Raw genomic sequence first — 10,512 nt, forward strand, 5'->3', positions numbered from 1 at the left:
CTGGGAAAGCAGAGTGACCATCTGTGAGAGCCGACTGCGCGGCAGAATCCAGTGTCCTTCCAGTGGCACCTCGTGTCTTGTCCTCCGAGAGTCACCGTCCTGGGAGTTTCAGGGGCTTGTCCATGGAGCAGACTCCTTCAGTGTGCGGCGCTTCCATTTTCAGCATGCTGTCCCCAAGGCCACCTCCATCCCAGCCAGCAGGTCAGGAGCCCCCTCCCACCTCGTGAGGTGGTGCTCTGCCAGGCCCAGGGTGGGGTCCTCACTCTGCCCATCTTGGGGCACCCACAGTCACCCCCAGAAAGGGCTGCAGGAAGTGAGGAGGAAGGAAGGTCCTGGAGGGTCCAGGGCAGCGCCCACCGGGCCTGCGTGCCCCCTCGGGCAGGGCTGCTGGGAAGCCGTCACCCGCTGCTCACCAGCCAGCCTGGTCCAGGAGCCAGAGCACCCATCAGCTGCTTGGCAGGAGCCTGGACTCCGGGCCAGGCCTCAAGGCTCGGCCAGCTGCAGGGCAGGGGCGTGCTGTCCCACGAGCCTCACAGGAGAGGGCGCTGGGGAGCAGCCTGCCCAGGGTGTAGCCCTCAGGCCAAGGGGCTCGCTGGGCCAAGGCATGGAAGAGCATCTGTGTATGGCACTGGTGGAGCAGGGCCTGGCTTGGCCCCACGTGGTATCCAGGTCCCACGAGCAGGAGGGAAGGAGGCCAGGGCCATCCATGGACTGTCCTGCAACAGCCAGGGTGCGAAGGGCAGCTAACTGGCCTGCTCATCAAGACCCACCAGGGAGGCCGTGCCACACCACACCCTGCCAGGCTGAGCAGGTGACGTCGCCTGCTCCCCTCCCGGGTTCCTGGAGCTGGGCAAATGGAAAGCTGGACATCTCGATGACTTGGTCAAGGCCACCGGCTACCAAGTTCAGGCGGCGCCTGCAGGTGGTGCTGCGGTAGCCCAGGCCCGGGCTGAGGCAGAGACCAGGGCCTGGCACAGCTGACACGGCTGTTGCAGCCTTGGTCCCCGACACTGACCCGATCCTCCACGTATGTGTCTCTCCCGAGCCCTGCCTGCTGCTGATGGGAGGCAGGACACGAGGCGGGTCTGGGCTGGGACGCCCTCCAGGCTCTGCCCCCACAGGTGTGAGTGACGAGCACCCCGTCCAGTTTGGAGACCGAGCCGCTGCCCCAGGAGAAGAAGGCCACGTCCCCACCCCCACACGACTGGCCACCAAGGAGGGGCCAGTGTCACTTACCACTGAGGCCCGTCACTCACAGACTGGCACCGCGAGGGCAGCAGGGCAATCCGTCCAGACTCCCAGCAGGAGGGCTTGCCAGGGCATCTGCAGCGATCACTGTCCACGCTCTAATTCCAGCAGCTTCCGGCAGGAGACATGGCGACCCAGAGCCGACCTGCAGCTCCCTCCGCCGCAGCTGCCGGGCTTCTAAGTGAGTCCGTAAACACGACCTTCTGGTGGGAGTCTACCTTCATTCACTGCTGTGCTTTTATTGAGCGCCTACTAGGTGCCCCGCAGAGTGAACTGTGCAGGGAGTATCTTCTGGGTCTGCCCACGTGGTCCGGGAGGGAGCGGGAAACTGAGCCTGCTTCCTGTTCCCCTCACAGGACACTGGCAGGTCCAGCTGAGGAGGCAGGTCTCCTCTGGCTCTGGGGTTCAGAGGCTCCAGTGCATATGGTCCCCTTTGCTTTGGGACAGTGGCAGCCTGGTTCATCATGGCAGGAGTGTGGTGGAGGCCTGTCCACCTCGGGGCCGCCTGGAGGAAAGAGAAAGGAAGATCTGGGGTCTCAATGTCCCCTCCAAGGTCACCCCAATGACCTGACTTCTCCCAGCAGACCCCTGGTCTAAAGCTTCCACCACCTCCAACAGAGCCACAGGCTGGGGACTGAGTCACATGGGTTTCGGGGGACCTTCCGGACCCCAGGAGCTGCTGAGGGTCCCTAGCCTGGTCCTGAGAGCTGGTCAGGGAGGGCTCCCGAGGGGACAGCCCTGTGCTGCAGGGTCTGGGAGCGGAGCCCAGGGTGTGACCGTGAGAGCCAGGCTGCAGGAGCAGGGACGGGAAGCAGGCAGGCTGGCGAGGGTGCGGTGCCCAGCACACAGCGCCAAGGTGGGCAGTGTTGGCTGAGCATGGGGTCCCTGCCTGTGGGTCAGGGGAGGACACAAGGCTTGCCCCCCAGAAGGCAGAGCCCGGTCGAGAGAAAGTGAAGGCGAGCAGCGGTCTGGCTGCTGGTGGGGACGGCCGCGGTGCCCGCGGCCAGGGCTCTTGGAGGCTTCCAGAGGTGGGCAGGCAGGGGGCAGGCAGCGGGCAGGCAGGGCTTCCCGAGCTGTGCTCCAGGGGTGGCAGGAACCGCCTGATGCAGCATTTACACCACGGGCATCGGCAGAGTTTCCTCATCTCTGAATGGGAGCCATGTCCACCCAGGGAGGAGGCTGACCCTGGCTAGCGCTGACGGAGGCACAGCACGGGACCCCAACCCTTGCACTGAGTGGCAGCCAGGAGGGGCCTTCCTGGTTTCCCCAGATGCAGAAGATCATCTGGAGTGGGCTGTCCAGGAGCAGGGGCAGGATGGTGAGGGGAGGTGACCGCTAATGCTGACCAGGGCAGCTTCAGAAGAACTTGGCCTCTGGAGGAGAGGCCTGGCTCAAGGAGGGTTCAAGTGGAAGTGCAGGGCGGAGGCACAGAAGGTAGCCATGCGGGTGGAGTCCAGAGGAGGTCGCGCCAGCCAGGCCAGGGTGGGAGGGTCCGGCAGGCAGCTGGCAGGGTGAGCAGGCTGGAGGGGCCAGGCTGCCCAGGGCTGGGGACAGAGCGGGGCCTGGGGATGGTGACAGGACTGTTTTTGAAAGGGGCAGAGGAAGGGCCAGGACAGAACCTCTGGCTCTCAAGGAGGGGCCCACACAGGGAAGGACAAGCCCAGGTCATGGAAGCAAGGGTGGACAGCTAAGGGCAGTCTGCGGGCTCCCCTTGGTTCATGGTGGTGACCGTGGGAGCTGAGAACCTGGGGTTGTCAGCAGAGAGCTTCTCTCCTCTCCAGACCAGCTGGCCATGGCTGCGACCCCCAACACGAAGGTCACAAGAAAGCCCGAGCCTTGGGACAATCCCTGATAACAGACCCCAAGCACCCGCTAGGGCTGGAGCGCCAAGGGAACTGGCTGAACTTACCCACAGTCCTCTGCACATTTGCACAAGACAGGTTATCAGGAGGGCCAGTGCAGGGCATCTTCCTGACCCCATGAGGACCTTGTGTTGAGCAATGAAGAAATGACCAGGTTGCAAATTGGTAGGGCCCCGTTGAAACCCAGCAGAGTGATTATACCCAGATGCTGTGTGGCCTCAGGCTAGTGTGTCTGCTTCTCTGTGCCTTGAGACCTCAACTTAATATTTACTAACTTGGAAACTGTGGGCAGAATTAAGTGGTCCCCGGAGGACGGTTCGGCCCTCGACGTGGGTCATCTCACAGCTTCCCATGAGCTGCTGCTTGTCTTTCATTTAGTTTGTGTTTTCTTACATCGGGGAAGGTCCCAGCAGAGCTGCCGCCCAATGACTCTAGTAAATAAACCAATTACTACGTCCAGGGACAGGCCAGGCGAGGGGGACCCGGGCACCATGCTGCAGGTCTGGGAAACACATGTCCGTGGGCAGCCCTGGGCGTCCCTCTGGTGTGACCACCCTGCTCTCAGCCAGGAAGCCCAGCAGAGCCAGGGACCTCTGTGACCCCAAGGTTCTGGTGAAGGACTTGACCACAAGGAAGGCACCGTGTAGGCCCTGGGCTCGCCCAGAGGGGCCCAGCCCTGGTCAGGGCTTCAGGGTGCTACTGGCCAGTGAATCCACCAGGTGGCCCCGGGGACTTACCTGCAGGACAAAGGGGGGCTGTAGCCTTGGTGGGAACGAGCCAGGCTGCCCGCTGCCCGCTGCCCGAGCACCGTCCATCTCCCCCTCGCCCACTGTCCATTCTGTGGACAGCTGCTCAGGCATCCCGATGCTGGGCCTGCAGTGACCTCTGAAGCACCTCAGCACTGCCCATGATGCCTAGCCACATCTTCAGGCTGGTCATCCCCCAGGGCCAGGGGACGGTCCCCAGGAAGATGCCTGGGCATCAGCAAGGACCTGATGCCAGAGGACAGTTGCAAGTCCTGCCCTGGAGGAAATGGTGGCCCAGGGGGACGAGGAAGAAGGAAGAAAGAGGAAGAGCAGGGGGAGGGGGAGCAGGTGGGGGAGGGGGATGGAGAGCAGGGGGCGGGGGGAGGGGCAGGGGGTGGGGGAGGAAGGGGGAGGGAGGAGGAGGAGGGGGAAGAGGGGGGTGGGGGAGACCCAGCCAGGGCAGCAGGGAAGGCGAGACTTCTGGGCGGGGGGGAGGGGGGGTGCGGGCAGGAGACCCAGAGGACCAGGCCACTCTGGCCAAGGACGTGAGAGCAAGGAGGGAGAGCTCCCGAGAGGGACCTGGCCAGCTCAGGGGGACATGGCCAGCACAGGGCCCAGAGCGAGTGAGGGCAGGGACCCTGGGCCGTGTAGGACCCATGACAAGTGTGCAGGGCAATGGCAGAGTTGGGGACGAGGTGCACCGAGTGCAGGTCTATGAGGAGGGGATGAGGGCGGCAGAGAAGGGCCAGGCCAGGTCAGATTTTCATCAAGGAATGACATCACCACACTGTGCCTGGCTGTCGTCAGTTATCAAGTGACCGCTGTGTGCCAACGCTATTCCAGGGCAGGCCTGTGACAATCCGCATGGTAGAGCACACAAGAGCTGAAAACTTTAGTAACTCCCTTTTATGGAAGGTAAATTGAGGCTCAGAAAGGTTAAGTAATTTGCCCAAGGACACACAGCTGCAATCTCAGGAGCAAGCAAGGTCTGGGCCCAGCAGTCTGGCAAAGCTTGTTTCAGCAGAGCCACTTTGCCTGGGACTTTCGACTGATCCTGCTGCCCTGTGCAGAGGGCGGGCATGAGGGGGGCAGAGTGGCCCCAGGATCTCAGAAGTGTGGACACCCACGGTCCCCCTCCTGCTGAGCCTCTGGCCTCAGGGTCTGGCCCCCACTTAATGACACATCCCTTCTCCAGGGCGTCCAGGGCCCATTAACCGCTGGGCAGAACCCAGTCTCTTCCACGCAGAGTCTGCGAGCTCCATTTCAAAGGTGGCGCCTTGGTCCCAGGGAGCAGTGTGTCCCCCCGAGAAGCCCTCTTGAAACCCTGGGGGGCAGGGCCGCCACTCACGAGGGCGCTGAAGGCAGGAATGACGGCAGTGACCGTGACCTCGGGGGACCTGGGGCCTGGTGCGGAGGAGCCTTCTCCTGCCTCTCACCTCCCACCGGGTGAGGCCTGGCCGGAGCTCTGCAGCGTCCCAGCAGCAGTGGCCCTGGGACCCAGGACGCCCAGGACCATCTTGGGGCTGGGCCGCGTGTCCATTCCACGCTGCTCTTCTTGGGAGGCGGTCACCCTGTCTGCCCCACTGCGGGAGCCCCTCCTTGGAGGGCAAGTGGTAAGTGTGGAAAGAGCCGTGAGCTCCCGCCACCAGGCCCAGCCCCAGGCTGCGTCCTCCTCCCGCTGCTGAAGGTCAGCTTCCACTTCTCGCTGGGTGCGTGGGAAGCTGCTGGGCAGGCTGGCCGGGAGGGGATCGCCAGATGCCCACCTCAGAGGACCGTCCTGGCCGAGCTGCCGGGAAATAAGGGGGAACCCAGAGCAAGGAAAGGCCGGGAGGAGCGGGTGGGATGGGCTGTGCTCTCCGCCCTCCTGTGCGCTCACCAGGGAGAGCCGCCGCGGAGGGACCCTCAATCCCCCGCCTCCGCCCCTTCCCGTCTGGGGCAGGCTCAGGGTGGCAGTGTCCCAGGGGCCCTGAGAGAATGACCTGGGGTTTCCCAGGAGTCTGGGTGCTGAACAAAGGGGAAAAGACGGACCTGCAGGAAGCTCTGCGAATCCCTGACCGGGTGCCATGGCCACGTGGGCAGCTGTCTGCTGGCCTCCTTGCCCTGGAGAAGCCCCTTCCTGAGCAGGCCTCGGCCGCCGGAGGGCCTGGCTTGGGCTCTGGTTAGCGAGGGGTGCACTGCAGCACACCGGGGTTCCTGAGCTTCAGAAAACCCTCACACGGAGTCTCTACATGGGAGGACAGCGTGACCTTTACCTGCAGCCGGGGGCTCTCTACACGGTGCTGCCTCGGCTCAGGGCGCGGAGGGAATGCAGATGAGGGGACCTCGACCCGGCAGCCCCGCGCGCCCTGCAGCCCCGCACCCCTCCTTCCGAGTTCCTCCTTCTGCCAACCTTGGTTGCTCAGTGTCATTAACCTTTCCTCTGGTTGGGGGACCTATCACCCATGCCTGTCCCTCTTCGTAACTGCCGTCACTGCTGCTGTGAGGCACGGGGCCCTGCCAGGAGTCCGGGCACTCCACGCCCAGAGCGGCCACTTGCAGGCCCCTCCACACTTCCCGGGATTCTGTGCTTCTCTCTCCTTCCTTAAAAGTGGTGGCCTGGTGTCCCTGGGATGCCCAAGCACACGCGGGATCTTGTTTCCTGTGCAGCTTTTATTAGGTAAGGAATCTCGTGCTGCAGGCCGTCTGTCTCGGTGCCTGCAATCCGGCTGTGCTCCACTCCACCTGATTACATGCGGGCCTGGGGTCCCCCATGCAGTGCCTGCTCCTGAGCTTCTGTGGGCTGCTCCTTGGGGGTCTCCTGGCCCTCGGGGCCGCTGCTCCTCCATTCTGTGTTGGGGCCACCTCCCGAGCTGTGGCCTGTCTTCCCTCTCTGGAAGGGACTCTGACATTAATCTTACTGCGGCCGACATATCGGCTTTCCTCTTCTGTCAGTGCCCAGTGTGGTTAGTTCAGGACCTGTCCCCCGGGCAGGGCCTGCGGTCTGAGGGCGCTCCGCGGCTGCCGGCGGTTCGAGGCGGGGTCCCACTTCACACTCTCCTCCGGGGATCACTGTCTTTCCAGCTTTGCTGATTGGTCACCCTGTCCTCCCCTCGGTCCCCAGCACTGGGTCAGCTGTGACTGCGATGAGCTTCAGCCCTCAGTGTTCAGGTGTTGGCAGGTGAACCCCTGGTCACAGCCTCCCCAGCATGGTGCGCTCCCAGTGCTGGGGACCCTCAGTCCCTCGGGGCCCCACCCCGTGGCCATACAGGGTTCAGAGGCCCCCATGGGGCAACCCTGGCCTCCTCCTGAGCAGCAGGGCATGGAGGCCGCCGCGGGGGCTGTAACTCCCACCCCATGGGGATGCGTCCTGCCCGAACTGGGTCAGAAGAGGAGGCATCCCTGGCCCAAGGCCACTGCTCCTGAGTGTCAGGATCCAGATCCGACCCCACTGGCTGGGCCCTGCCGCGCCTCTGGCCACCCTCAGAGGTGCTCCAGGTGTCCCCGGGAGGGGCATGCGCATCCCTAACCAGTCCCCGAGACCTGCGCCTCAGCTCTGGGCGCCCACCGGGAAGCATGAGAACGGGGCGGATGTCCCCTCCACAGTCACCGCGAAGCCTTGGCACCAGCTCCACATCCTGCCCAGGACCTGCCCCCGAGGAGGACACAGGCCAGAGCCGTGGAGGCAAGAGGCTGTGCCTCCTGCCCGGGGCCTCTCAAGGGCAGAGTCTGGACAGCAGTGGCCTACTCTGGCTCCCAGGATGGTGATATTCCTGCTTCACCGGGTGCCGGGGGGTTGGTGGCCCCATACAGTGGCTAGTTTGATGGGATCAGCTTGTGCTAACACCATCGTCGTCACCTTCACAAGTGCTCGCCCGCCTTTTGCAGCTGGCCCGGGGCTCGAGGCCCGAGGCCTGCCCGCTTCGCCCCAGCCCGTGCCCAGCCTGGGAGGCTCCGCTTGTTCCTTGTTCTTCTGTTTTTTACGCATGTTCTCAAATGACAGTTTTTATTGAAAATAAAATTTCCAAATTGGAAAGAGGCCGTGCGGGGCTCTGGGCTCCTCTATGCTGCTTCCTTCAACCTTCTGCCATGTGTCATCCGGGTGGAAGGACGTGGAAAACACTCGGCCTCCCTCGTGCACGTAGCTGGGAGCAGCTGAGTGGCGTGGTGGCTTTGGGACGATGGCAGTGCCCCGCCTGGCTCTGCATCACAGGACCGCGTGGCCCTCCTCCAGGTCGGCCACAGTGGAGCGGTGCTGCTGGAATCCGGGCTCGTCTCCCGAGGCGTGGGGGTCTCCACACCTGCGTGATTCCCTGCAGCCTCATGGAGTCTGACCCACTCTCTGAGATTCCCCGTTAGACACGCCATTCAACACATGGAGCAGACTTTCCATCCACAGTTAGGTGTGGCCGTCACCAAAGCCAACCATGGAAATCACTGCCAAGAGAAGCTGTACCTACTACCCCCCGCTGTCCCCCAGCCACCTCCCCCGTCCCTGCCAACCCCCTGGGATCAGGTGGCCTTGACCATGTCATCACCTGCAGCTTCTGTCTGGTTTCGGTCGCTCAGTGAGTCTTCAAGTCTATCCACGCTGCAGCCTGGGTCGGATAACACTCCACCACAGGCAGGGACCACGTGCGGCCCACCCGGCCACCCACCTGTGGACACTCTGGTGGTGTCCACTTCCTGGCTCTGGTCAACAGGAGTGCAAGTCTCCTGTGGCTCTCACTCGGCTTCAGACCCCTGTGGCTGGAATCTCTGTGGTGCTGAGGCTTCGCTGCAGGAGAGCATGGTGGACGGGTCAGGGCTCTGGACCACACTCACGCTCCCTGACTTCCATCTGTGAAGCCCTGGGCTGTGGACTGCATCTGGAGACAGGGTCCCTGAGGAGATGACCCAGGCTGAAGGAAGGGCAGGGCCCTCATGGGCAGGGCGTGGCTTCATCACCAGAGGAGGACACACTGGGGTCCCCTGCAGAGGCCAGACCACCGAGGACCCTTGAGAAGAGACCATTTGGATGCCAAGGTCAGGGCTGTGGAGGAGCCCACCTGCCAGGCCTGCTCCTGGGCCCCCAGGTCTGGGAGAAGATAAGCAGCCGCTGGCTGAGCCGCCCCAGGGGATTGAGTTACAGTGGCCTCAGAGAGCCAAGGTGGCCCGTGTCCGTCTGTTCTGCATCTCCACGGGCCACGCCAGAGGCCCGGTGTTGTGGGGAAGAGAGGTTTACGCTGCTCCAGGTTCAGAGGCCAAACGTCCAAACAGCAGGGGGCCAGCTCCGGCGAGGGCCACCTTGACCCCATCCACCTGCAATGGACAGTGTCATGGATGGAGCTTGTGTGTGGGGACAGCACAGGGTGAGACAGGAAGCCAGAGAATGGGGGGCCCGCCAGAGCTCCTGACCCCTCCAAGCCGGCCTCCCCGGTGACCTCTCACCAGACTCTGCTTCTTGGGTTCCAGGGGCCACAAAGCCACCCCAGGACCAAGCTCCCAACACGGACCACCTCCAAAACACAGGGTCACTGCAGACCTACGGGCCATGGAGGGATGTTCTGAGAAGTCAAGGGAGGCAGCAGCCCCAGGCAGCATGTCCAGGGTGACCGGAGCCTCCCTCGGGGTCCGTCCCAGACGGGCCATCACCTGAGGCACTGTGTGGCTGAAGCTGCGTGACCCTGGCCTGCTCCAGCAGCGGTCAGACCTGGCATCCAGGCACAGGATGCCAAGCACTGTCCCATCTGGGTGTGTCCCTGGGTGCTGCCTGTCAGCCATGGTGACAGGAGAGGGCCACAGTTCCTTGACGGGGGCCTTCCCCACCAAGGCCGGTCCCTCTCAGACTCGCCCAGCTGTGGACTGAGCACGTGCTGAGGCCTTTCCTGACAGCATGGCTGCTAGCTCCTTAGGAGACCTGGACCGTGCGTGAGGCATCGGAGTCACCTAGAGAGGATCTCAAGTCTGCAGAGACGTGGCGGGTTCTAGGCGGGGACTCGGGCTTCCCTGGGTCAGGCGACACAGGGTGTCCTGGACCCTTCCCAGGGGCAACGAGGGGCAGCAGTGATTTCCTCCCGCTTCCCGGAGGGAATCGTGGCCCGTGAGGTGACCCTCTGAGATGGCAGCTGGTAAGCAGTGGGACAGGACGGGGGACTCGCTTCGTTCCCCACCCCCAACACGCAAGTGGCACCAACTCTCCCCGATGCTGTGAGCTGCTTTTGCTGGGGACAAACCCCTATGCTGACCTCTCCTGTCCTTCAGCTGGGCTGCCCTGGCGGAGGGGAGGGGAGGCAGAGGGGAGTGTCCCAATCACTCTCCTTGCTTCATGTCCCCTGAATAAGGGGACCCGCCACTCCATCGGGAGCTGTGGCCTGAGTGAGTTTCTACAATCTGCTCAGACCTGGGGGCTCCCTGCCCTCTCCAGGGCCTCCTCAGGTGCCCCCAGGCCAGGTGCCACAGTCCCGCGGGACTCAGCATTGACCTCCTCCTTCAGTGAAGTTTCCCTGAAGATGAGGGTGGGGGGGTGGGGGGGGACCTGGAATTCCTGCCCGATGTGGAAACCGCCAGGAGTGGGCGTGGAGCTCGGAGAGGCAGGCGGGGGACCACAGGGACCTCGGGGACAGCACAGCACCGAGGGGCATCTCCCCGTGCAGACTTTTGATCCCAACCCACGACGTCACAGGGCCCTGACCTTCCTG

The 10,512-nt window shown here is 63.6% G+C and overlaps 1 long non-coding RNA gene across 1 annotated transcript; it reads right to left on the reverse strand.

Annotated features, from left to right (window-relative positions):
* Window positions 1-8,358: 8,358 nt before the first annotated feature.
* Window positions 8,359-9,731, reverse strand: LOC144371850 (uncharacterized). Its single transcript, XR_013431952.1, has 3 exons — window positions 9,467-9,731; window positions 9,263-9,356; window positions 8,359-9,133 (listed from the first exon to the last, which is right to left on the reverse strand). It is a non-coding gene; the product is annotated as an uncharacterized LOC144371850 (long non-coding RNA).
* Window positions 9,732-10,512: the final 781 nt, after the last annotated feature.

The sequence above is a fragment of the Ictidomys tridecemlineatus genome, chromosome Y (assembly GCF_052094955.1).
Source record: "Ictidomys tridecemlineatus isolate mIctTri1 chromosome Y, mIctTri1.hap1, whole genome shotgun sequence".
In the NCBI taxonomy this organism is placed as follows: domain Eukaryota; kingdom Metazoa; phylum Chordata; class Mammalia; order Rodentia; family Sciuridae; genus Ictidomys; species Ictidomys tridecemlineatus.